The sequence below is a fragment of the Pelodiscus sinensis genome, chromosome 11 (assembly GCF_052426305.1).
Source record: "Pelodiscus sinensis isolate ZL-2025 chromosome 11, ASM5242630v1, whole genome shotgun sequence".
In the NCBI taxonomy this organism is placed as follows: Eukaryota; Metazoa; Chordata; order Testudines; family Trionychidae; genus Pelodiscus; species Pelodiscus sinensis.
In genome coordinates this window covers 40,213,371-40,236,973 of record NC_143062.1, presented here as the reverse complement: position 1 = coordinate 40,236,973, position 23,603 = coordinate 40,213,371, and positions in this window count along the sequence as shown.

Sequence of the window (23,603 nt, the reverse complement as noted above, 5' to 3'; positions counted from 1 at the left end):
CTCATGACACCATCTACATTTTTTGATGAACTAGGAAGCAAATTGAAATAAAAGTGTCAGCACCAAAGACTTGTTGGCCCAAGTGACAGAGATTATGAAATTATTGATGGTGCAGTGCTGCCAACACTCCTATTTTTTCTTAGTCTTGTGATTTTCTCACATCCCAGCTCTTGGAATCACATGATTATATGAAAATCCAGCTTTCATGTGATAGAAGATGTGAATTCCTAGCCCTTGTAGTTGCAGACAGTTTGAAAAAGTGAACCCTAAAGTCTCCAAAATCAAAAATCAAATGAAACCCAAAAATGTATTTCAACCCCCCTCCAAAAACCTCATGATTTTTAACCCACTTCCAAAATTTGGGGGAGGCTCAATTTGTGATATTTGAATGTTTTGTATTGATGGTTCCAGAGAAGCAGGGAAGAAGAGAGGCAACGATGGGCTTAGCGTTACTGTGTTCAGGTGAAGAAAGTGTTGGGATAGTCTTGAGTCAGGATTGGAGAAAGGACAAAACAGAAGAGTTTGGAGAAGATAACTAGCTTAAAAGAGGTGGCTAAAAGATGGGAGTGGACTCAGTCAACTGAGAAAAGAGCAGGGGTGTCAAACTCTGAGCCCATCGGCCATCCCCTGCCAGAATAATTGCACAATCCAGTCCAGTAGTCATGGTGGACCAGAAGGTGGACCTGTCTGTTATTGTCCCCAAGCCCTACCCCTACCTGCCACTGCCCTGGCCTCTCTCTCCTATGGCACTCTGTCCCCGATGATGCAGCCCTGAAGATCGTCGGCGGGGGAGGAGGGTCTGGCTCAGCAGTAGTCAGCTCCTCCACGCCTCCTAAGACAGCAGGAGCCATGGGGAAGCAGAGCAAGTGCACCCACCCAGTGCGCTCCACTTCTCCATGGCTCCTGCTCTCATGAGAAGTGTGAGGGGCCTGACTGCTACTGACACACCATGGTGAACTCCTAGTAATACCTGAAGCCGCACCCTCAAAGAACGGGGTGCCATGAGGTGGAGAGGGCAAGGCGGTGGTGGGAAGGGGTGGGGCTTGGAAACAGTAATAGACAGCCCCTCCCTCTTGGCCCACCATGACTCCTGGGCCAGATTGTGAAATTGATCTGGCTGGGGATGCCCCGTGGGCTGGGAGCTTGAGACCCCTGGTATAGAGTGAGAGAATAAGGGGACAAGGGAAAGCCATCCTGAGGGCACCAAGTTTGGCAGAAGAGGCAGAGAAGCTGTTGGAGTGTGCTTGGTGTGACAGAATGAGCCACAGAAACCTAGGGAGAGCTGAGGTTTGAGAAGAAGAGGATGGGAGTTGGTGATTTTGTGCCCACAGTCAAGTCTTTAATTTTCATACGACTGATAGCAGGAGTTGGATTTCACCCTTCACTTTTAAAGTTGTGCAGTGTTTTAACCTTGAGATTTCCATTGATTTTAACCATGGTTATGAAGCTTAACTTCCATGTAGACCTACCTGAACACTGTTTTGGTGAGATGAATTTCGCCTGCAATACTCAGGTTACTTAGCAGTCCATGAAATGATCAAAGCATTGAGGCAAGATGTTGAAAATGCTCAATATTAGTACGGGTGAGGGTGCCTGAATTTTGTGTCTTTTAATTCTGAGTGATGACCTTGCACTGACAAAGTCTGAAAGGAAACAGAGCCTGAAGCCTAACTTTTGAGCCTAACCAATTCAGTGGGTGCTCTGAGTGTGGCCACATATCTGTTGTCCAAAGGCACATAAGTGGATTTATGCCCAAGTTCTTAAAAACATCTGCAAACCTGCTGTGATCACCACTGTTCCGGGTGTCCCAGGAAGGTCTGCCTCTGAGTTTCAGGAAGCTTTGTGGTACCCGCCTACCTGCCCCTGCTGTGCTGACAAGATCACAGTTCTGAGACTGAATCCGTCCATCAAAAAGCAAGGCTGAAATGAAATGGTCATCATCAGCTGAACAATGGGCATTCCACACTGATGACTGGAAAATTTAAATGTGAATGGCAGAATATTTTACATTGTCCCAGTTGCCAGCCACAAACTTGTACTGCTCTTCCCAGTGACAGGAACCATTATTTTGCAACATCTTTTCCTTCTCCCAGAATGTCAATCAAGTCTCTAAAATGTCATATAGTCAAAGCTCGGTGCCTTTAGAGCTCCAGCATCCACCTTTGGGAGCTTGAGTTAAAGGACATCCCCTTGGGAAAGCCACCGAACTTTTAAGAAGTGTAGGATGGACCTGGGCAATGTTCCAGGACGAAACGGAGGACAAGAATGAGGGAGTCACTGCTGGGCCTGGGAGTGTGCCAGCAGTCAACCTAAAATGGGACCACATGCTCCCTTGGGCAACACTGAGGCCTGGTTTACACTTAACAGGAGATCAGCACTGCAGGGAGCGATCTCCTGGGGTCGATTTAGTGAGTCTTTACAAAACCCACTAAATCAATTGCTGATTGCACTCCCATCAACTCCAGTATTCCACCAGATGGAGAAGCATAAGTGGAGTTGATGGGGGAGTTTCTCCATTCAACTCCCTCCCCCCCCCCCCCCCGCAGGGGAGATGCTGCAGTAAATCGATTGAAGGTATGTCAACTCCAGCTACATTATTCACGTATTTGGAGTTGCGTACCTTAATTCGACATTGACCCCTAGAGTACACCTGGCTTGAGTCAATCATCTACTCTGAAGACATCCAAATTCCAGACAGCCAAAGATAAGGGCAAAGACATGTGGCAGTAGAGGCAAGTCTTTTGTCATGCTTTTAAAAAAAATAAATACTTTATTGATATATTTTCAGCTATTGATACAGTTTTGCGTATGAGGCTTACATAACTAGTTTTTAGCTGCTCTGGAATGTGGTTACTCTGGCTTAATTATTCTGGATTCTGCTGTTATGTAATTAGAGCTGTCTTGTTTACTAGCTGATTTTCTGTTCTTTGCTCTGGGGTGATTTGTTTTATATTAAATTAAGTACCCAGTGCAACTGGCATCCAAATAACTACAAATGTCAGCACAGAATGGTTATGGTTTATTCCGCCCCTAGGCTGTTTTGACTTATTTCCAGAATGGACACAGTGACTGTTATTTGGTATAGAATCACTTTCTTTCTCTACAACACACACACACTTTTTAAAAATTCCCTGCTGCATAAGGCTATATGGGGGTAGATACCACACTGAACTTTAACACACTTACTTCCAGCTCACCTCATGCTGTGGATCACTGCACAGCCTATGTGGTGATGCTGGTACTTTATTTAGGCCTCCCAAATGACACCATGGAGACAGGGAAGCTATAAACAGAGACCGAGCTGGGCTCAGAATGCTATCACAGCCGAGAAACTGCTGTAGGGGCTGAGACGCAATACTGCTCACATACTCAAGATGGAAAAATCCATGTTGCTACCCCTGCATCTTCTCTTAGACTTTTCCTTGGGTTTGCTGCCAAGCAGAGGATTTTCCCTGTAACAGAAAAATGCAGGAATAATAAAATTTGACTTTTTTGTCTGTTTTATGGAAGCTGTTCAGGGCCTGGCATTCACTCAGGGTATGGCTATACCATGGTGTTATTTCAAAATATCTAATTTCGAAATAGTTATTTCAAAATATCTCATTTCAACATAACGCATCTACACACAAAATACATTTCAAAATAGCTTTTTGCTATTTTGAAATCGTGCGTCCACACTGATTGGACACTGAATCGCATTTAAGGCCGGCTGGAACTGGTTCCGGCAGAGCAACAGGTCAAAAGTTACCTTGTGTCCAGGCGGCCAGCAGGGCACCCTGGGAAGGGCTGGAGGTCCCCTGTTTTTGAAATAAGCATCAACACAGCGCTTATTTTGAAATAGCAATTTCGAAATTGGCACTATTCCTTGTGGAATGAGGTTTACCAATTTCAAAATAAGCCCTCTGCTATTTTGAATTAATTTCGAAATAGCAGTTGGCTTGTGTAGATGCTAGGAAAGTTATTTTGAAATAACGGCTGTTATTTCGAATAACTTTGCTGTGTAGACATATCCTCACTCTGTGCATGTTTATGGTTTTGTCATCTTTATGAATTGCAAAAATTATGGGAAAAAGTGTGGGCCTTTGATTATTTTAAAATAAACTCTGCATCAAACTGCCACATGCAACCTCCAATCAGAGGTAGATAGCCCTTAATGGAGTTGTTGGGGCTAACCCAAAGACACACAGCACAGCAGTAGGGCTGGCATGCCTCCACTGTTTGTGGCAATGTTTCTGTGCTTTGCATTTTCAACTCTGCTCCTCTCCCTGCCAGGAACACAGTGCAGGGAGCTCCATTCTGTGCACTAGAGAAAGACAATGAGGCATGCTCCAAAGTGCTTTTAAATACCCAAACACATGGGAGACATTAGCCTGCAAAGGAAACATTTTACTGTAAAATAATGTACAGTTCAATGAACTTACAGAAATAAATTAGCATCCAAGTTAGTCAGGAAAGATATAAAAATAAATCACAAGGAGTGGTTCATCAGAGCAAAACCAAGTAGAATGACTATCCCAGAGAAGGATAATAATATAGACACCAGCTAGCTGGATGACAGGTATTGAGACAGGGGAAAACCTATGTATTAGATCTATGCATATTGGAGCATCAGATACTCCCATAGAACGATTTCCTTCCTCACTATGCCAGCTGAGCCCATCCCATCCAAGAATATTAAAGGAACTGGCACATGAGATTGCAAATTCAATAAGAAGGATTTTTAATTAATCTAAATTGTGGGGTCATACCCTGTAACTGGAGAGTCACAAATATAGGACCTCTGTATAAGAAAAGGGAGAAAATGTGATGTGTAAACTATAGGCCCATTAGTTTGACCTCAATTGTATGCAAGGTCTTAGAGGAAGTTTTGAAAGAGTGAGGAATTAAAGACATTAGTGGTGAATGAGTAAGTGGGATAAAACAGAACTCAGTTTTGCATACGGTAGATTGTACCAGACCAATCTGATCTCTTTCTTTGAGAAGATAACTGATTTTCCAGGCAAAGAAAATGAATTAGATCTGATCTACATGGAATTCAGTAAAGTATTTAATATAGTTCTACATGGGAAATCGGTAGTTAAATTGGAGAAGATGGGGATTATTGCAAGGTGGGTAAAGAAATGGATAAAGGAGAGACTACAACAGATCATACTGAAAGGTGAACTGTCAGGTTGGAGGGGGATTATTAGTGGCATTCCTCAGGGATCAGTCTTGGGACCAATTGTATTTAACATTTTCACAAATCACCTGGGCACAATTGACACAAGTTTGGTATTGCTACTACAGAAAAGAAACTAGCATATCATACAAGAAGGTATGGATGACTGTAAAAACTGAAGTAATAGAACATGGAATTTAGAGCAAAGTGGAAGGCTGTGTATGTAGGGACTAAGAAAAAGCATTTTTGTTGTAAGATGACTTAATAATTGGAAGCATTAGAAGAGGACAAAGACATGGCCAATTACAGCATGATCACGAACTCCCAATTTTATGTGGTTGTGAAAAAGGCTAATGTAATCCTACGATGCCTCGGGTGAGGTATTTTCAATAGATAGGAAGTGTTGTGACCATTTTATAGTTCACTCCTGAGACCTGTTCTAGCATACTGTGTGCCACTCTGGTCTTCCACGTTTATGAAAGAAGAATTCAAACTGGAACAGGTGCAGAGAAGGAACTACTAGGATGATCTGTGGAATGAAGATCCTGTCTAATGAGAGGAGATTTAAGGAGTTGGATTGTTCAGACTAACAAAATGAAAGCTAAGGGGAGATATGACTGTTCTTTATAAATACATCAGAGGAGGAAGAGGAGTAATTTATGGTAAGTGTCAATGTTGGCACAAGAACCAATGGATGTAGAGCGGTTATTTGGCCAAACTAAATACATTTAGGCTTGACATTACATGAAGATCTCTAGGCATCAGTAGAGTAAAATTCTGTGCCAGCCTTCAAGGGAAGTAGAGAGGCAAAGAACCTAATTTTTGTAAGACTGAGTTTGATAAATGTGCATGTGTGTGGGGGTGGGGGGAAGGGTGGTATAATGAAGTTGCCTGAAATGACATATGACCCATTCATACTGCCAGCAAGCAAATTTCTCTAATAGATGAATATGAGACATTAGATGGGAAGGCCTCTGAGTTACTACAGAATTTTTTTGCAGGTGTCTAGCTGGTGGGTCTTGCCCACATGCTCAGGCTATAACTGAGTACTCTGTTGAGGGTCAGGAAGAAATTCTTGTCCAGGTCAGATTGTCAGAGATATTAGGGCTACATCTACACTGGCAAGATTTTGCGCAAATATTTTTAACGGAAGCGTTTTTCCGTTAAAAGTATTCGCGCAAGAGAGCATTGACATGGGCATGTGCTTTTGCGCAAGAGATGTGCTTTTGCGCAAAAGCATCCATGGCAGTGTAGACGCTCTCTTGTGCAAGAAATTAACATTGCCTGTCTACACTGGCCTTTTGCACAAGAATACTTGCGCAAGAGGGCTTATCCCTGAGTGGGAGCATCAGAGTATTTGTGCAAGAAGCACTGATTTTGTACATTACAATGTCAGTGTTCTTGTACAAATACTCGCGGCCAGTGTAGACAGGCGGCAAGATTTTGCACAAAAGAAGCGGTTGGTTTTGCGCAAAATCCTGCCAATGTAGACACAGCCTAGATGTTTTGTTTTGTTTTTTGCCTTCCTCTGCAGACTCAGCCACAGTCACCTGCTCATTTCAACATAGCATAGATGGCTGATTCTTTGCAACCTGAAGTCTTTAAATCAAAAGTTGAAGACTTCAGTCACTCAGGGTATGTCTACACTAGCCCCCTAGTTCAAACTAGGGAGGCTAATGAGGGTGACCGAAATTGCAAATGAAGCACGTGATTTAAATATCCTGCACTTCATTAGCATATTCCCGGGTGGTCACCATTTTTGGAAATTGACTAGCCCGGAATAATTGCCCATGTCTACACGCAGCAGTGAAACGGGAGTTCAAAGTAAAGCCCTAACTCGAATTAGCTGTTATTCCTCCTGGAATGAGGTTTAACAGCTAATTCTAATTAAGGGCTTTACTTCGAACTCCCATTTCACTGCCGTGTGTAGACGCGGGCAGTTATTCCGGGATAGTCAATTTCCAAAATGGCGACCACCCGGGAACATGCTAATGAAGCGCAGGATATTTAAATCCCACGTTTCATTTTCAATTTCGGTCATCCTCATTAGCCTTCCTAGTTCGAACTAGGGGGCTAGTGTAGACATACCCTCAGCTAGTGGTTATGGGTTTATTGTAGGATTGGATGGGTGAGGTTCGGTGGTGTGCCAGGTGCAGGAGTCAAACTAGAGGACCATGATGGTCCCTTCTGGCCTTACAGTCAATGAATCTGTGTTCTGCACTTTCTGTAGGCTCAGCGTACCACAGAGTGGGAGGTTTGATGATGGGAAGGCTGAAGTATACATCAGCATTTTCACTGGGTACAGGGAGAAATGAAGTGAGATTTCCTTTCCTGCCGAGGAGCCCTTAACAAACTTAGCCCAGGGGAGACATATGCCCTCAGGAAAATCAGGCAAAGAGGATGAAGGCTGAGGCCTTAACAGAACCAATTCAAGGGCAGATGGCTTCTCCATGGCTGGCCCTGTAAATCTAGTGGATCGCTCAAGATCTGTGGGATCTACAGGACTTGAGGATGGTCTCCCATTCTTCTTCAGTGTATAGGTGTGCCTGGTAGTGAGCCATACTGTTTGAGCCCTTCCTTCCTGGAGGGAAACTCAGGCATATGCAACCACATCAAGCAACACTATGGGAAGGAATGCTGGCCTCATTCATCCCTGCCACCTCAAATAGTTAGGAGATTCACACACAGGAAACCTTCCCAAAGAATGGAATTTAAACACTGTAGTCCCTCCTTTGAAGACAAGTGTTAAATAGCCTCAGTGCAAATAATACGGTGACGAGAAGGAAACGGTGCCAGCAAGAAATGATGGTTTAAATTGTGACTCCAAGAACAATGATACACCCACCCCAAAAGAAGACCAGTCCAAATGTGCTCATGTGCATAGTTAGTCACCTGGCTCCAGCTAGGTGATGCAGGCTGGCAGCGTGGGACATTAAGCTTACATATGCTGGTTGCATGTTAATTTATTTGGGAAACAATGGGAAGAAGCTATCTGGCTTTTTACACCACACCGCTTCTAGATTTTATTTCATTCCAAAAGGCTACCCTGCACAGAGCTGTACCAGCAGCCCATATCAGACCCTGTAGTGAACAAATGTGACTTTGTGTCTGTCATTTAGACCACATCCAAATTTGGCTCCACCTGGACTGAATTCAAATTTTACAGGATTGCCACACGGATTGCATGCCACTTGGACACAATAGAATTGTTTTCTGGGAAAGGGACTGTGAGCAGCTTTACCAGCTGAAATTTAGTGTACATCATGCAAAATGATAGACAGTTGGTGTTGCTTTATTTTTGGCATGTTGTCTAATTTATGGGGTGCAAACCAATTTAACAATGAGCAGCACTGAAAGGAGGGAACACAATCTTACTTTAGAAAACTCAATGCTGCACACAGCTAGTTCCAGCTGGGAAAGGCACGATCATTTCCTTCCCCAGCTGTAATGAAAAACATAATTGTGGTGGCAAGTGTCTTCGTTACAGTCCAAGGCATTTGCCAACTCATGAGTGGAGCAGCTTGGGCAGTATCAGAATTATCCAGTGAATCATTCAGGTTCTAATTGGGAGCAAGCATTTAATAGCCTCATACATTTATGGAAATATCATATAAACAGAAACCAGTGCCAGTAATCAGAGGTATCAAGAGTCATTAGGATTAGATCACATTTATAGCTGAACAACTAATAGTTTGAAATCACTTACTGAATAACATATAGTGCTAAGCTTTCTGCATGTACAATGCGCTACTTTTGAAGTATCCTCCCTTTACACTGACTTTCGCTGTGTCCCCTTTCACATTCCCATATCCCATGACCAGCACTCAAGAGCTCTTCATAGATTCATCTCCCCCTGCTTGTGTGTAATAGGTAGGGCTGGCTACACATACAGCATCCTTCTTTTACTACAACCCCCCCCCCCACTTAAAAAATCACTGGTAGGATTATAGATCTGCACATGGGTGTGGTGTGGGGCAGGGAGACAGCATTTAACCCTGCCTCCATGCCCTGGTAGGGACTCTGCTGGAAAGCTAATTCAGCCTGAACATCTCCTCCATCTTGGGCAACCTGAGGCAGCAGTTCCAAGGGGAAGAGGAAGAAGACAAGGAGAAGTTCCTGCCAATATGTCTTTACTGGCCATGTGCTTTTAGGGGAACCAGAGTAGGACTGAGAGCATCAGTGCTGGTGCAGAGGCCAAAGAACTCCATGTGGATTACCTTGCACATCAGTGGATTTGGACGAAGCTCTTACCTGTTCCATAAAAGGGAGAAACTGTGGATGGGAAAGACATTCCAAATGGCAAACCTCAGTCACTCCCCCACCTCCCCCTCCCCCCAAGCACCGCCCTCCAAATTTTCCCACAGGGGTTGAAATAGCCCTTGAAGTATTCTCACGTTAGGGGCTATTTGGAGCCTAACCATGCAAAACCTGGGGTCCAGATCTTCAAGTCTGGTAGCCTGCCCCTTCCCTCACCAAGGCCACCAGAAACAAGCTACTGGACTTCATAGCACTCTGACTCAAATGAGTAAAGATTTGCAGAATCAAGCAAATTATTCCAATTTTTGCATTGATCATTTTGAATACAGCGGGACCTAATTGTTAATAATGGGTGCAGACTCTGGCTTCATTAATGGCTGCATGACTGAAAATGAGACTGTGGATATTAAACTGGAAGCAGGGAGCTAGGAGTATAAAAAGCATAGTTACCCCAACAGAAATAACTGTTCTTTATGTGTGTCAAAGCTGTTCCCCACTCTGGATATCTGAGTGCAGAAGGTGGCAGCCTGAAAGAGACTTTAAAATACCTTGCCACTAAAGGATTCTGTTGAAAAGCTCTCCAAGGTCAAAGATTCCCTGGCCTTGGATTGGTAATGAAAACCCCCCTTGAAAACCCCAAAAAACACATTTGGGACTTCCTGCCTGTAGGGTACCCTCAAGCTCATTAGCCCTCCTTCTGGAGAGATCTTGGAAAACTGATATATCCTGCTAGAATGGCTTGCAGTCTTAGGCACATGTATCCAGAACCTCCTGCCCTCTATAACACAGGAATCAAATCATGGTATTTAAAAGGTGATTTTTATTAACAAAACAAAGAAGACATACTTGGTAAAACATTACTTGGTTGCTCAGTGTTATACAGCAACTTAAATAAAAGATTAAAACACAGAGAATTACTTCTCTGGGATTCAGGCTGGAAAGTTACAGCGGAGGAGGTAGTTACATGTGCTCAGCACAGACAAGTCCATGAACCCCAAAATAAAGAAAATAACCTGATCATGTCTGACTAAACATTTCCAGTTCTACTTACATATCTGTAGTTTCAAGATTTAGTCTTTCCATTAAAGTGGATGTCACTGGATTCTCAATGCCTTGCTTCCCATCTCAATTCATGGCTGTCCAGCACTGCTCTGGTCACACAAAGACAGGAACAGGGGTCAGTGCTTTCAGTTTAACACTCTGTTACCATTGATTCTCCTGCCTTTCTGCCAACTCACTTCTGCTTCCCTAGCATTACTGGAGACTCTCTAGGACCCATTCTCTATAGTTGTAACCCTTATAGGCAAGACAAGTATGGTTAGTTTTCAAGAGTTAAACACTGTGAAAAGACTTTAGTTAACTGAATGGCTGGAATATCCAGAAAAGAGTAGTACTCCTCCCATTCATCACAATGTGTTTTAAAAAATGCCCCACAAATCTAACCACAGCATATGACACAAATGTATATTCAGTCATGGCCACAGATGTTTCATAACAAGGGTTTGTTACGAGCCACAAACAAGCACCTGTTAGGCCCTCATCAAAAGAACTGCTATTCTTACATTGGCCTAATGATAATGAAAAGCAATACACCTACCCACAGGAAACAAGTTGGTACCCATAAGTACATTAAAGTCCTATTATCCTGTGACATTCCAAGTGACTGGTGGACAATAGCATAGCAGTTCAAGGCTGCCTCTACTGTTTCTGTTCAGCCTTCCAGCAAATGATGCTGCAATCAATGGAAGATAGAACAGAACCAGAAAGCAGATTGGGTATGGCAACAATTCCACCTAGTAGTAGCGCAAAGCCTTTTCTGTTAGTTCAGGCTCTTTGTGAGAACATTTCATTCTTCTGGTTAAAAATGGAACTGATATATCAATCTAAAGCCAGCTTTTAGTTAAAGGAAAACGAAATTAAGGGCTGATCGCTCCTGCCTACAAAAGGGCCCAAGTGAGGCCATAAACTAGTTGGCAGGGAGGGTGCACAGAGCAGGGTGGCTCAAGGAAGCAGCTCCCAGGCATGCAGCAGTCCTGCATCTTAGAACGCCCTTCCTAGTGCCCAGCCGGCATGCAGCAGGTGTTTCATTAGCAATGTGTGAAGCTGAACGCTGGTTAAACTGAACAAATGGAACTTTTTTAAAGCCATGTGGCTGCATTGCTTCCAGCCTAACTCCCTGCATCCCCTGTTTTCTTAGTAGTCCAGAAATAACAGTCCTTCCAAGTCTCAGAGGAATAGCCATGTTAGTCTGTACCTTTAAAAATGAATAGTTCTGTGGCACCTTAGAGACTAACTTATATATATAGTATGGCCTCATCTGATGAAGTGGGTTTTGCCCATGAAAACTCATGATACCATATATATTTCTGTTAGTCTGTAAGGGTGCATCTACGCTGCACCGTAAGTCAAAATAAGATACGCAATTTGATCTACGATTTGTATCTTATTTCTATGCTATTTTTGAAATAGCTTATTTTGTCATTTGGCATTGTCTACACAGTGCCAAATTTCGAAATAAAAGCGGTATTCTGAAACGTCCCTTACTCCTCATAAAATGAGGTCTTCAGGGATGTTGAATAATGAGCCTGAAATAAAGGGCTTTCTGTGAAGACGCAGGATAGCTATTTTGGGATACTCTGGTATCTTGAAATAGCATTGCAGTGTAGACATAGCCTAAAGTGCCACAGTCCTTCCAAGGAACATGAGTCCTCTGATTGTAGTGCACTGACCATTTTATCAAGTTCATGACTCATCTGTCCACCCTTGTGCTCCAAAGGTGTCTAGTACCACAGTGGACATGGGAAGGGCGTAGTCTCCGCAATTAGAACAAAATAGATGTCAGGCCTCAAATGAAGTTCTAAGGGTACAACTTCAACAAGGAAGGCTGCTTGTGCTTTCAGTGCTGAAAATTGTCTGGACTTACAGGAGGAGCAATGGAAGCAAAACAAGCCAACCAAAAAAAAATATAGCCAGCAGTGGACAAGAGCAAAAAGATGCCACAAAATTAAATAGATAAGTTCTCTAGATAAGCAACAACTTCATCTCTCTTCTCACAGAGTCATTAAAAAAGGACACTACCGAGTGGCTTAGGTAGAGAATTTGATCTGCTTCTCTGAACTGTGTTATAATCTGGTGGAGATAAATTGTTATAAAATGATTAAGAGCCTTAGCATCTGACCTCTGGAGGCTGAGCACAGGATTTCTATTTTTCCTTTAAATGTATCACACTTATAATAAAACTAGCATAGGAATATTTTACTGTTTTAGCTTTGCTTTGTAACAGGCAGCCTTCCAAACTGTAGGGGAGGTTCAAGTGAACATGCAAGTATAAACACTTGCATTATTTTTAAGCCTTACAGAGCCTTTGACAGACAGCCTTGTAAGCAACAGCTGGCCTGTTAGGAGCCTGTTGAAATGAAATGAAATTTCAGGCAGGAACTTTTGTTCTCCGAACTTTTCAGTCTCCTAGGTGGCTTGTCAAAAGTGTCATCACACCCATAGAGGTAAATACAGATACTCAAGTGGATATTCATAATTGCATTTATAATGCCGAATTCTAAACAATGAATAGTAAATGACTGCAGCAAACATGTTACAAAGAAATTTGGCTTAGATAGAAAATACAGATGAATTATTCAGCATTTCTGTCCCTGTTTATGGTATCTAATTTAGAAGCAATGATATATTAAAAATAAGCAAATTATACGTTCCAATTTCCTTTTTTTGTGGTAGCGCCAATTCGCCTCTAGAGACTAGGTATACAATGGAGTGCTCTGACCTCTCTCTTCTCTTTATCCTTTGCAGCTGTATTATCTATTTCATTTCCCAATGAAATGTCATAAACTATGGGCTAGAACTTGCCCCCCTCAATGGGACAACCTACTATGTGAATCTGAGTTGCCACATTCATTTCAGACAGCTTACTTACAGAGGAAGGTTCTCCTCAGCATAAGAAAGGGCAATATTTTTGCTAGCCCATTTGTGTCCTTTAATGGAAAAATGTATCTGTTCTGTAACTGGTGTTCTTGGAGATGTGCGGCTTATGTCCATTCAGCGTAGGTGTGTGTGCCTGCCACATGCACCGGTGCCAGAAATTTTTCCCTAATTGCTACCCATAGGAGCTAGGGTCCCAGACTGCGTGTTGTTCCTCGGTCTCTCACGTGCAGGCTTACAGGGATTTCAGGGCACTCTCATCTTGAATACTGCAGGAAAGAGGGATCAGACCGTGCCTGGAGATCAGGGTCCAAACAGTGGTTCCCTCCACCCTCCGTTCCACGCACCATCACTGCGGTAAGAATGAACTGTGGAGGGAGGGTGTCCTAATCAGGAGTGCTGACCAGCACCTGGTGACTAACGGGTTAACTGTACCTAGCAAGGCATCAAGTGGTTAGTCAATAACAATGCAGGTAAGAATTTCAAACTGAAAAAGAGGGTGGGTTTCTCTCTCTTATGTGTTTGAGATGCAGAGCAGTTTCTTCCAAGAACTGAGGGAGATGGGAGACACTTCTCTCTTCAAGAACGGACTTCTTACAAGGTATAAGTAGGGAAAAGTTTAGTTAGGCCATCAGAATGTATTGTTTTCCTTTTTTGGGAAAGTGGAAATAATATCTGAGCTATTAATTGTGTTTTTCTTTTTTCTTTGTAACTAAGTTTTAGCCCATTGGGCATTTCCTTGAGTATCTATATCAATCGGTGGCTCTTTCCACCTAGCCGCTTTACTATGCTTGCAACTGTAGTCTTGTTTTGATAATAAAGGATTGTTTTCTTTTCTAATTAACCAGGATTAATTGATTGTTGTGTCCTCAGGCCGCAGCGTCTAGTTACAAGGGCAGAGTCCATTGTTTTCTGTGCATTCCCTGTTTTTCCCAACTCCAAGTAAAACGGAGGTTCGGGCAGGGGGAGAGTTTTACCTTAGGGAGGAGATTTCCCAAGTGATCTCTTCCTTGGTTTTTTTCTTGGAATTACTTGGGTGGTGGCAGTGGATCCCCCAAAATCTAGGTATTAGGATTTTGGGGGGAAGTTTTTGTACCAGAGCCTGTAGAGGCAAGGTTTTGGAGTGCTTTTGCGGGCTCCCACTTCTTCATTCATTGTGCCACAGTGGGAAACAGCCTTGACAGAGGGGCTGGAGGGCACCCTACATAGTGTGGCATGCATGCACCACTCCAGGGGGTGCTGGGACCCTGGCCCCTATGAGTACTGATTAGAGAAAATCTTCCAGCACACGTGCATGTGGCAAGTACATACACCTATGTTGAATGAACATGAGCAATCACTCAAAGAAGAAATATATTTCCATTTATGTTATAGGTATCCCGTTTTAAAAAATAAATCAGAAGTTAATACATGTCCTTTTTCTGTTTACTGTCTATGTGTGGGCTAGCATAAGGTTCAGCACAACATAGTTCACCGTTTTCAATTACGTTGCCTCAAACCAACTAAAGATGATTATTATAATTAGCTGTCCCCTGTAACAGATTCAAGGAAACGTTGGCTGGAATCTCATTCCTGGACTATGTGTTATTTATTGTTTGTGTTGTGGTAGCCCCATTTGACTCCTGACACTGTCGTACACACATGCCAAAGAGTTACATTTTCCTCCAAGAACTTTATTACAGGCCTCATTCTACCCTCACTTCTATCAGATGTGAAAGTAAGTTGGTGCAGTGCTGGGGGGTGCTCGGCTGCAGGAAAAGGTGTGGTATGCTTCTTGCTGGGCTCTTGGGCTCTCCTGCAGGCTGCTGAGCTAAGCATCAGGTAGGCAGGATAAAAGGGGCTGGTGGGTGGCATGTTCCCCTACTGGCCCAGGACTGCTCCAGCCCAAGCCCAGGATATGAATTGGGGGTGTGTGTGAAGCCCCCCTGAGAGTTGTACTGGGATGTTCCTTTGCTGTTCTCCTTCCCATCCCTCTCCGGCCAGGGGAAGAAAGCTTGCAGCATAGCTGCATTCCCCTCTCCTGGCTGGAGAGAGCAGGGAATGTGGCAGAGGAGTGACTCACAATGTGTGCTCTCCTCTCGCTCCCTGATAGGCTGTGTCTACACTGCAGGGTTCTTTCGGAAGAGATCTTCCAGAAAAAACTTCTTTTGAAAGAGAGCGTCCACACAGCAAAAGCGCACTGAAAAAGCGATCTGCTTTTTCAAAAGCTAGCATGCACATTGACTGGATGCTATCTTGCATTTAAGTTGTGATTACTGTGGATGGAGTGGCCACCAGGGCACCTGAGCTTTTTCATGGAGGTCTCTTCTTTTGAAAAACCCCCTCCACCCTGTCCATACGCTCCTTTTTCCAAAAGAACTCTTTTGGAAAAAGGCTTCTTCCTCATAGAATGAGGTTTACTGCTGTTGGGAAAAAAACTCTGTTCTTTCGACTTTTTGTTGAAAGAATGCAATTGCAGAGTGGATATAAGTGTAGTTTTTCCAGAAAAACTCTGCAGTGTAGACATGCTCACAGTGACAAAGGGGAACAGCCAGCAGTGTCATTGTCTGAATCTAGAGGGGACTTCAGGCCCCATCCTCCCTAAGTAGCACCTTTGTCCCCCTATGTTCCCCCCATACACAATCCTCTGCTCTAAGCCCCCCACATTTCCCAGTCCTGATTCCTGCATCTCCCGCATCCCCACCCCTACCCTGAGCCTTCACACACACCACAACCCCCTGCCCTGAGACCCCACACTCCACCCCACCTAAATTTCTTGTAGGTATTGTTGTATCACAACCTCCCCAACCCCTGTTCAAAGCTGTGTGTGTGGGTATGTGTTTGTGTGTGACCATGCGCATGTGTTTACACAAAATGACAGTACCAATCTGTTAGTGTTAAGGTGTACAGGACTACTTGGTTGTTGTTTTTTTTTAATTGAAGTTACTTTCGCCTTTGGTGTAACTCCATTGACTTCATTGTAGTTACAGCTGATTGGTATCAGTGGCAGAAGGGAATCACACTCTAGTTTTCCAATTTCTCAGAGTCTTTCTGTTGCTAGACACCTTTTCCTGCTTCCTAAGAGCTTCACCCTCGATGCTAGTTGACAGTAGTAGGAAATGCCGATTAACTATAAAGCTCAGCAGAAGATGCCTTATTTGTATACATGGAACACAGCAGAAAAACCAGTTGGGGGTTTCCCCTATTATGCAATGCTTCCATAGGGCAGTGCAAATTGCTTAGCCTCAACCGCAGTAATTGCAGGGCTAGTCCAATCAACAGCCAGCATTAACAATTTCTAGTTTTTATTTGCAACAGGACAACACGGTTGCACTTCCTATGGGCTTGAAAACACTAACCATTAGATGTGTGGGGAATCTAATGTGAGCTCAATCTTCATAAGGTATCTTCTTGGGAGTTGAGTTGTTTTCAAAGTGTGATATAAGACCACAGACAACAGAACTCAATGAAACTAACACTCAGTATGGGCCCTATATTAGTTACATTATGAGCCGCCCAAACTACACCAGGAGGATCCTGTGCTCCACAGGGACCCAGCTACCATAAATAGTCTATAAACCACTATGGAAAAACAATGGCTCATATTTATAACGGAATGATTCAGTGGTATCATTTTCAGAATGACGGGAGTTGCTTGGATACAAACAGAGACCAACACACCCACGTTGCATCGCATATACGCTATGGAACTGGTTCTGAAGCACTTTACTCTAGTGAGCCATCCTACCCCAGATGAGTACCCCCTAAATTCAATGAGCAGATTGGCTAAGTAAAGGCTACAGGTTGTCAGGACCAGGTTCTGGGTGTTTTTTTATAGCGGGGTTAGAACCAGTAGCACAGGTATTTATTTTGCATTGAAGCTGTCATTTTCCTATCAGTGGTGCAATTTATGGAGAGTTTTGACATAAGCACAGTAACTGATGTGTGATGACAAAGAACTGTAGCATTCTGTGCCTCTAGGTATTGGCAAAGCAGCTATATGACAACGCTCTAACATTTCCATTTATTTCTTCCACTCTCCAATTTACCTTGTTTATTTGCCTCCTGAAATGTCACAACTAGTGTGCCTGCTGAATGACGGTTAGTTTACCTAACAGAGATTTAACGATGATGCCTACAAGCAAATGCTCAGGCAAATAAAAGCCCAGTCTGATGCTAATGTTTTTCAACTCCATCAAGCAGCCCCGACACTCATTTCCTGATGTTGCGTCAAAAGATATCTTAATACCCATTGTAACATGGGGTAGCACAGCAGTGTTTCAGCACCAGTACCAAGTGAGGTGTCTGAGTGCTGAAGCCAGGGAATCTGAGTTTGACAACCTAATGCTGAGGGGGGTTGTTTTATTTTTGGTGGGGGAAGATGTCTTTGGAATAGCTGGAAACAGAAATCTGAGAAGAGACTTTACAAACCCTCCACAGAAAGTGCTCTTTTTGCTTTGAGGATCCAGGATAACTTGGAAGTCAGGAGTGGGGGGGGGGGGGGGGGGGAGGGGGGAGAGCAGGATACATTGAGATGAGCTAGAAGCAAAGTACCTCAATAAATCAATCTCAGGCTGTGCAGTCGTAACCCTTCTGCCAGATGGCTCCATTTCCTATGCTTTTTCATAAAGCTTTAACTAACACCAGCTGAAGCTCGCTCCCCCCCCCCCCCAATCTTTCAGAAACCTGGGAAGCAATATGCACCACTCTGGGCACCCTGAATGTAACAAGCACTGGGTGCAGCAGTTACAACAAACATCACTTTATTGGGAGTGATGGGGAAGGGCAGGAGGTAAGCGTCGGGGGAGGAGGGAGAGGAAAGGAAGGAGCAATAACAATGGAATTCATGAAGGAAAACCAGCAAATTTATACATCAACACATTCTATGAAGTAAGGCTCCCATGCTATACTCCCAACCTCAGCTTTGGATGCTATCTTAAGTTGGTGGTGCACTTCAGCCACTTTCCTCCTCCCTAGCCCTCTACTCACACTTCACTCTCCAGACTGGAGAAATCCAAAAAAGCTGGCAGGCCAGTTCTGCCAAAGCTGCATTGGGGCTTCTGCCGCCTGGCCCAGCTGGGGTGATTTCAGCTTTAGTTGTTGGACAGGGAGGCCACACCACAGTCACCGAAGTAGGCTGCTTCATTCGCTGTGTTTCAGCCCAAGCTGTCTGGCTCTATTCCAGCCCCTAGGGCTCTGCACCACCCATGGCCTCAAAGCTACCATGCCTCGGCACCAAGCTTGCTCAGCCCTGCACCCTCCACTTTTCCACAGCAGTCTCAGGTCAGCTCTTTAGAGAACAGGCAATAGTGCCCAGCACCCTCAATGCTATTTTTGCCACCGACAAAGCTCTCCCACAAGAAAGTTGGCATCTTTTGCTCCCTCTTTTTTTTAGGCTCCCTTACCCAATTCTGACTGAATATCCCAGGGGTTCCCCCGATGTAGACTTCCATGTCAATGTCTTGTCCTTGTATTTCTCAAAAAGGTCAGTTGTAGTGTATTTTCCCCTGTGCAAAATGACTGTATTTTAGCCCCAAATGCCCCAAACCCTCAGTCGACTAAAATGTAGCTGAGGTGCCGTCCATCCATTCAGTGCCTTGTGCTTACCAACCAAAGGGAGCAGATAGTTAATTCCCAATGCACCCTGCCCATCTGCAGCCCTGGGCTGCTCTTCTCCCATTTCATTGTATTCTGTAAGGCCACAGGATTTCCACAGTGGTTTGGAAACCTGGATCCAGATCTGAATTTCACAGCAGGACCCTGCAGTTGTAAAGGTCTGCACCCTAATATGGGCAACCTCCCAATTCTTGTGTTGTTGAAATCCAGATCTGACTATTGAATTAGATTTCAGATTTGAAATGGACACACTACTCTACGCCATTCCTACAGCAGCCCGAGTAGCCCCTTTTAGACCAATCTTTTTAAGCTCATTGGTGCATAAGAAACAAAGGACTTTGCCAACTCTAATAGATGCCCAAAGAATACTGACGTGTGAGAACAAGACCATCAAGAGCAAAGCACTGATACATAAGAACTTAAGAATGGTCATACTGGGTCAGACCAAAGGTCCATCTAGCTCAGTATCCTGTCTGCCAACAGTGGCCAGCACCAGGTGCCCCAGAGGGAGGGAAAACAATAGGTAAGTCTCACATGATCCCTCCCCTGTCAACCACTTCCAGATAAACAGAGGCTAAGGACACTATTCTTAATAGCCATTGATGGACCTAACCTCCATGAATCCATCTGGCTCTTTTTTGAACCTTGTTAAAGTCTTAGTCTTCACCACATGATAGGAAATGTTACACCCCTATACAGTGCTGAGATGAAATGGAGTGGAACAACCAGTGCTCCAAAAAACAAAAAATCTTTGTAGGCTACAAGAGTCTTGTTTCATATGAAAGAGACCCAACAGCAAGAATCCAGTCAATAAGGTACCTTGAGAGAATTCAGTTAACAGTCCTCCTAGATAAAATGAACTATTCCAATATGTAAACAAAACAGATGAAAAATTTTCCCATCTCCATTGAAACCCAAACTAATATCAATTCTAAGTAAAAGGTTTCCATTGATCAAACAATATAAAGCTTTTGGCTCAGCAGCTTTAATCCTGCATATATTTGCATCGTTTTTCAAAAAGTGTCCATAAAGGTGAGTGACATTAATCCTGGCTAGTAATACCTTATAATGAGATGAGTTAGTAGATCCATTTGCATATACTAATGCCTCATTTGCATCTGCAAATAGTCATTCAGCTACTCATGTACAAACATACAAAGGCCTCAGTCTTTGCTACTCTGAAAACCGAGGTCATGAATGACCACTGGTGGTAGTTAAAGCTTTCGTTTTAATGTTACATCTCAAAGATGGCTCGTCACCTAGTCAGAAACAATGTCTCCATGCTGGGATACTGGATTGGGTGTGTCTAAGGGCAGTTATTCTGAAATAACTATGCAAGCGTCTACACAGCAATTCCGTTATTTTGAAATAATGGATGGCTTATTCCAACTTCTGTAGACCTCATTCTACAAAGAATAATGTCTAATCCAAAATAGCTATTTTGAAATACAGGAAACCCCCGCATTATGATGCCCCAAGTTGCAACCACCTGCACTTACAACCATTTTTATAAGTGCGGAAGGGGCCGAAAACCCCCGACTTGAGTCCTTGGCCCGCATTTACAATGGCACACAGTGCCTATCGTAAATGTGGGTTCAAGTTACGATGCCCCCAACTTGCGACGCTTCCCCAGGAACCGATTGTGTCGCAAATCAGAGGCCACCTGTAAGGCATATATAGATGCTCCCCTTCTGCTATTTCAAAATAGCCCCTCACCAGGGCCATTCTAAGTTCTTCCTCCTGAGGCTCTAAATCAGGATATATTAGAGAAGCCTGCCTTGGACTAATTTTGAGGCTTCCCTGCAGTGTAGACGTGCTATTTCAAAATAAGCTATTTTTGAATAACTACAGGCAGTCCCTGGGTTACGTACAAGATAGGGACTGTAGGTTTGTTCTTAAGTTGAATCTGTATGTAAGTCGGAACTGGCGTTCAGATTCAGCCGCTGCTGAAACTGACCGCCAGTTCTGACTTACATACAGATTCAACTTAAGAACCCCAAGTCAGCTGCTGCTGAAACTGATCAGCCGCTGATTCCAGGAAGCCCGGGGCAGAACAACTGTGCCTCGGGCTTCCTGTAGTCAGCGCTGGTCAGTTTCAGCAACAGCTGACTTGGGGACTCCTGGGGCAGAGCAGCTGGGGTGCTGCTGGGTTGCTCCAGTAGCACGGCTCCTTGGCGCTACTGAACCAACCCAGCAGCACCCCAGCTGCTCTGCCCCAGATGTCCTGATTCAGCTGCTGCTGAAACTGACCAGCAGCGGCTGAATTAGGACGCCTGGGGCAGAGGGCTGGGGTGCTGCCGGGTTGGTCCAGTAGTGCCCAGAGTGGCGCTGCGGGACCAACCGGCAGCGCCCCAGCTGCTCTGCCCCAGGGTCCACAACAAAAGCCTGGCCTGCTGGGGGGGGGGGGCACACTAGCTGCGGCCCCCCCAGCAGACCAGGGACATGAGGAGCAAAGCCGCAGCGGCGGGGTGCCTCGCCTCTGAGGCTTTGCTCTGGCGCGGGACCCGCTTTGCTCCCGGTGCCCCTGGTCTGCTGGGGACACTGCGAGCAAACCCGCAGGAGCGGCGTGTTCCCCCGCTTCTGAGGCTTTGCCAGAGCAAAACCTCAGAAGCGGGGGAACATGCCGCTGCTGCGCGTTTGCTCGCGGTGCCCCTGGTCTGCTGGGGACCGTCTCCAGCAGACCAGGGGCACCGCGAGCAAACCCGCCGGGTCTGCTGCTTTGCTCCCGATGCCCCTGGTCTGCTGGAGATGGTCCCCAGCAGCCAGGGGCACTTGGAGCAGCTTTTCTCACCCCGGAGGTCAAGGTGGCTGACCGCTGCCTGTGAGCTCTGGGGCGAGAAAGCCCCGTTCGTAAGTGATCCGCGTAAGTCGGGGACTGCCTGTATTCTGGAATAGCTTATTCCAAAATAACTGTGCAATGTAGTACCCGCTTGATACTGATTCAGAGGCAAGAACATCACCTTTAGGCAACCCAGAATATATCATCAGCAGAAGGTTTTGTATAGCGTCATGCTCCAACCCATACCAGAAATGTGTCAGTTCTGAAGAAAACAATGCCATTGAAAATTGGTCATGGTGGTCTCTATCAATTTGGAAGAAACTTACATGCCAGGAGTATACAACCCTGCATTTCTAGTTCATTAGGGAACACCAGGGGAAACAGGATGCTTGTCTTTTTCGCTGGAATTGGCATGCCCATATTGGACCATGCCAAGGAAATTGGTTATTTCTAGTAATAGTATCAAAAATACCAGTCAGTGGCCATGAACAATGTAAACAACAATCCAATTTCACGATATTACGCTTTCATGATGAGTAAAACCAACTTCTCTTGTGCTTTTAGAAAAGCAAAAGTCCCTTTTGTCTAGCTCCGTTTCTTGAGCTTCCGGTATACTTGTGGTGATTTTTCTAAATTTGAAAACCCACACAAGGAAATACTTTGTGGCGCAGTAGACACATAACCTGTGGGACTCATTGTGACAAGCTAGTAATAAGTTAGAAAATGTAATAAGATTAAAAGGAGAATGCATCATGAGACCATCCACCATTACAGTAATAAAAATTTTTTAAAAGACCCTAAAGTTTGAAAGGCATATAAATCTTCATTAAGATTTTTATAATTTTTAGGCTTCTCTGCAGTGTTTGGGGCATAGGTCAGTCTCTAACTGTGGGGGTGTGGAAAATTCCTTTTGTGCCCACTTATTGTTTTTTGTGTCTTCAAGTGAAGCATTTCTTATTGGACACTGCCAAAGGGAAGCCATTGAAATAGGCAGGCCAGTGTTTTGATCCACTCTGGCTAGTCCCATTGAAATTCTGAAAAACAGATTTATTAAAGTGAACATCATGCCCCCAAAACATCCATAAGTGTATGAACCTATTAAACTATCTGTAGTTATGTGGTAGTTATTTCAAAATAGTGGTGGCTGCTACAGAAATGGGTAAAGCTGTATAAATCTCAATAGATAGTTACTGGGTCTCTTATTTTTTATTTAGGGCTCCCCTCCCTCCCATCTCTCATCCACAGTCCAATAGTACAGTAAAAGAACAGATAAAAAATGTAGAGCTGTAATAGCTACTGATGAGGTCACCCTTTGAGGGACACCCGTTTAAATGTGTAACAATAACTAGGAACTACAAAAGACTTTCAGATATATTCAAAGGGGGAATGAACTAAAACTCAAACAAGGAAAATCCAGGCTTTGTGCAGGTGAAAGATAAAGTACTTTCCATGTACAACCAGAGGCTCTGAGATGAAGAACTCTTTAAGTAATCTGGGAAGCTTGCTAAATCGTTGGAAAAAGATTCTAAGACCTACATGCTATAGATAGTATCAAAGAGGTAGGTCTTGCGAGGGGGCTCCCATCAGGATTGATCAAAGTGAAAAACACTAGCACTGCAGGAGGAAGTTCAAAGCAGAGCGCAGTAGGTGTGGGCTACTGCTCTGAGTGCAAGGGGAGGTAACTGTGTGTGATATCCGATAGATGGGAAAGGGTGGAAGCTTTGCCTGGGCTATCTGCCACAGTTCCTGAAGAAACCACGGGTAATCAGGGAACCTCCACAAGGGCACCTTTTAAAACCCCACAAAATTCCTATTTGAGTTAGTAGGATCAATTCCAGGGATTTGGGAGGAGAGGGGAATGAAAAGCAGCTCACTTGTTTA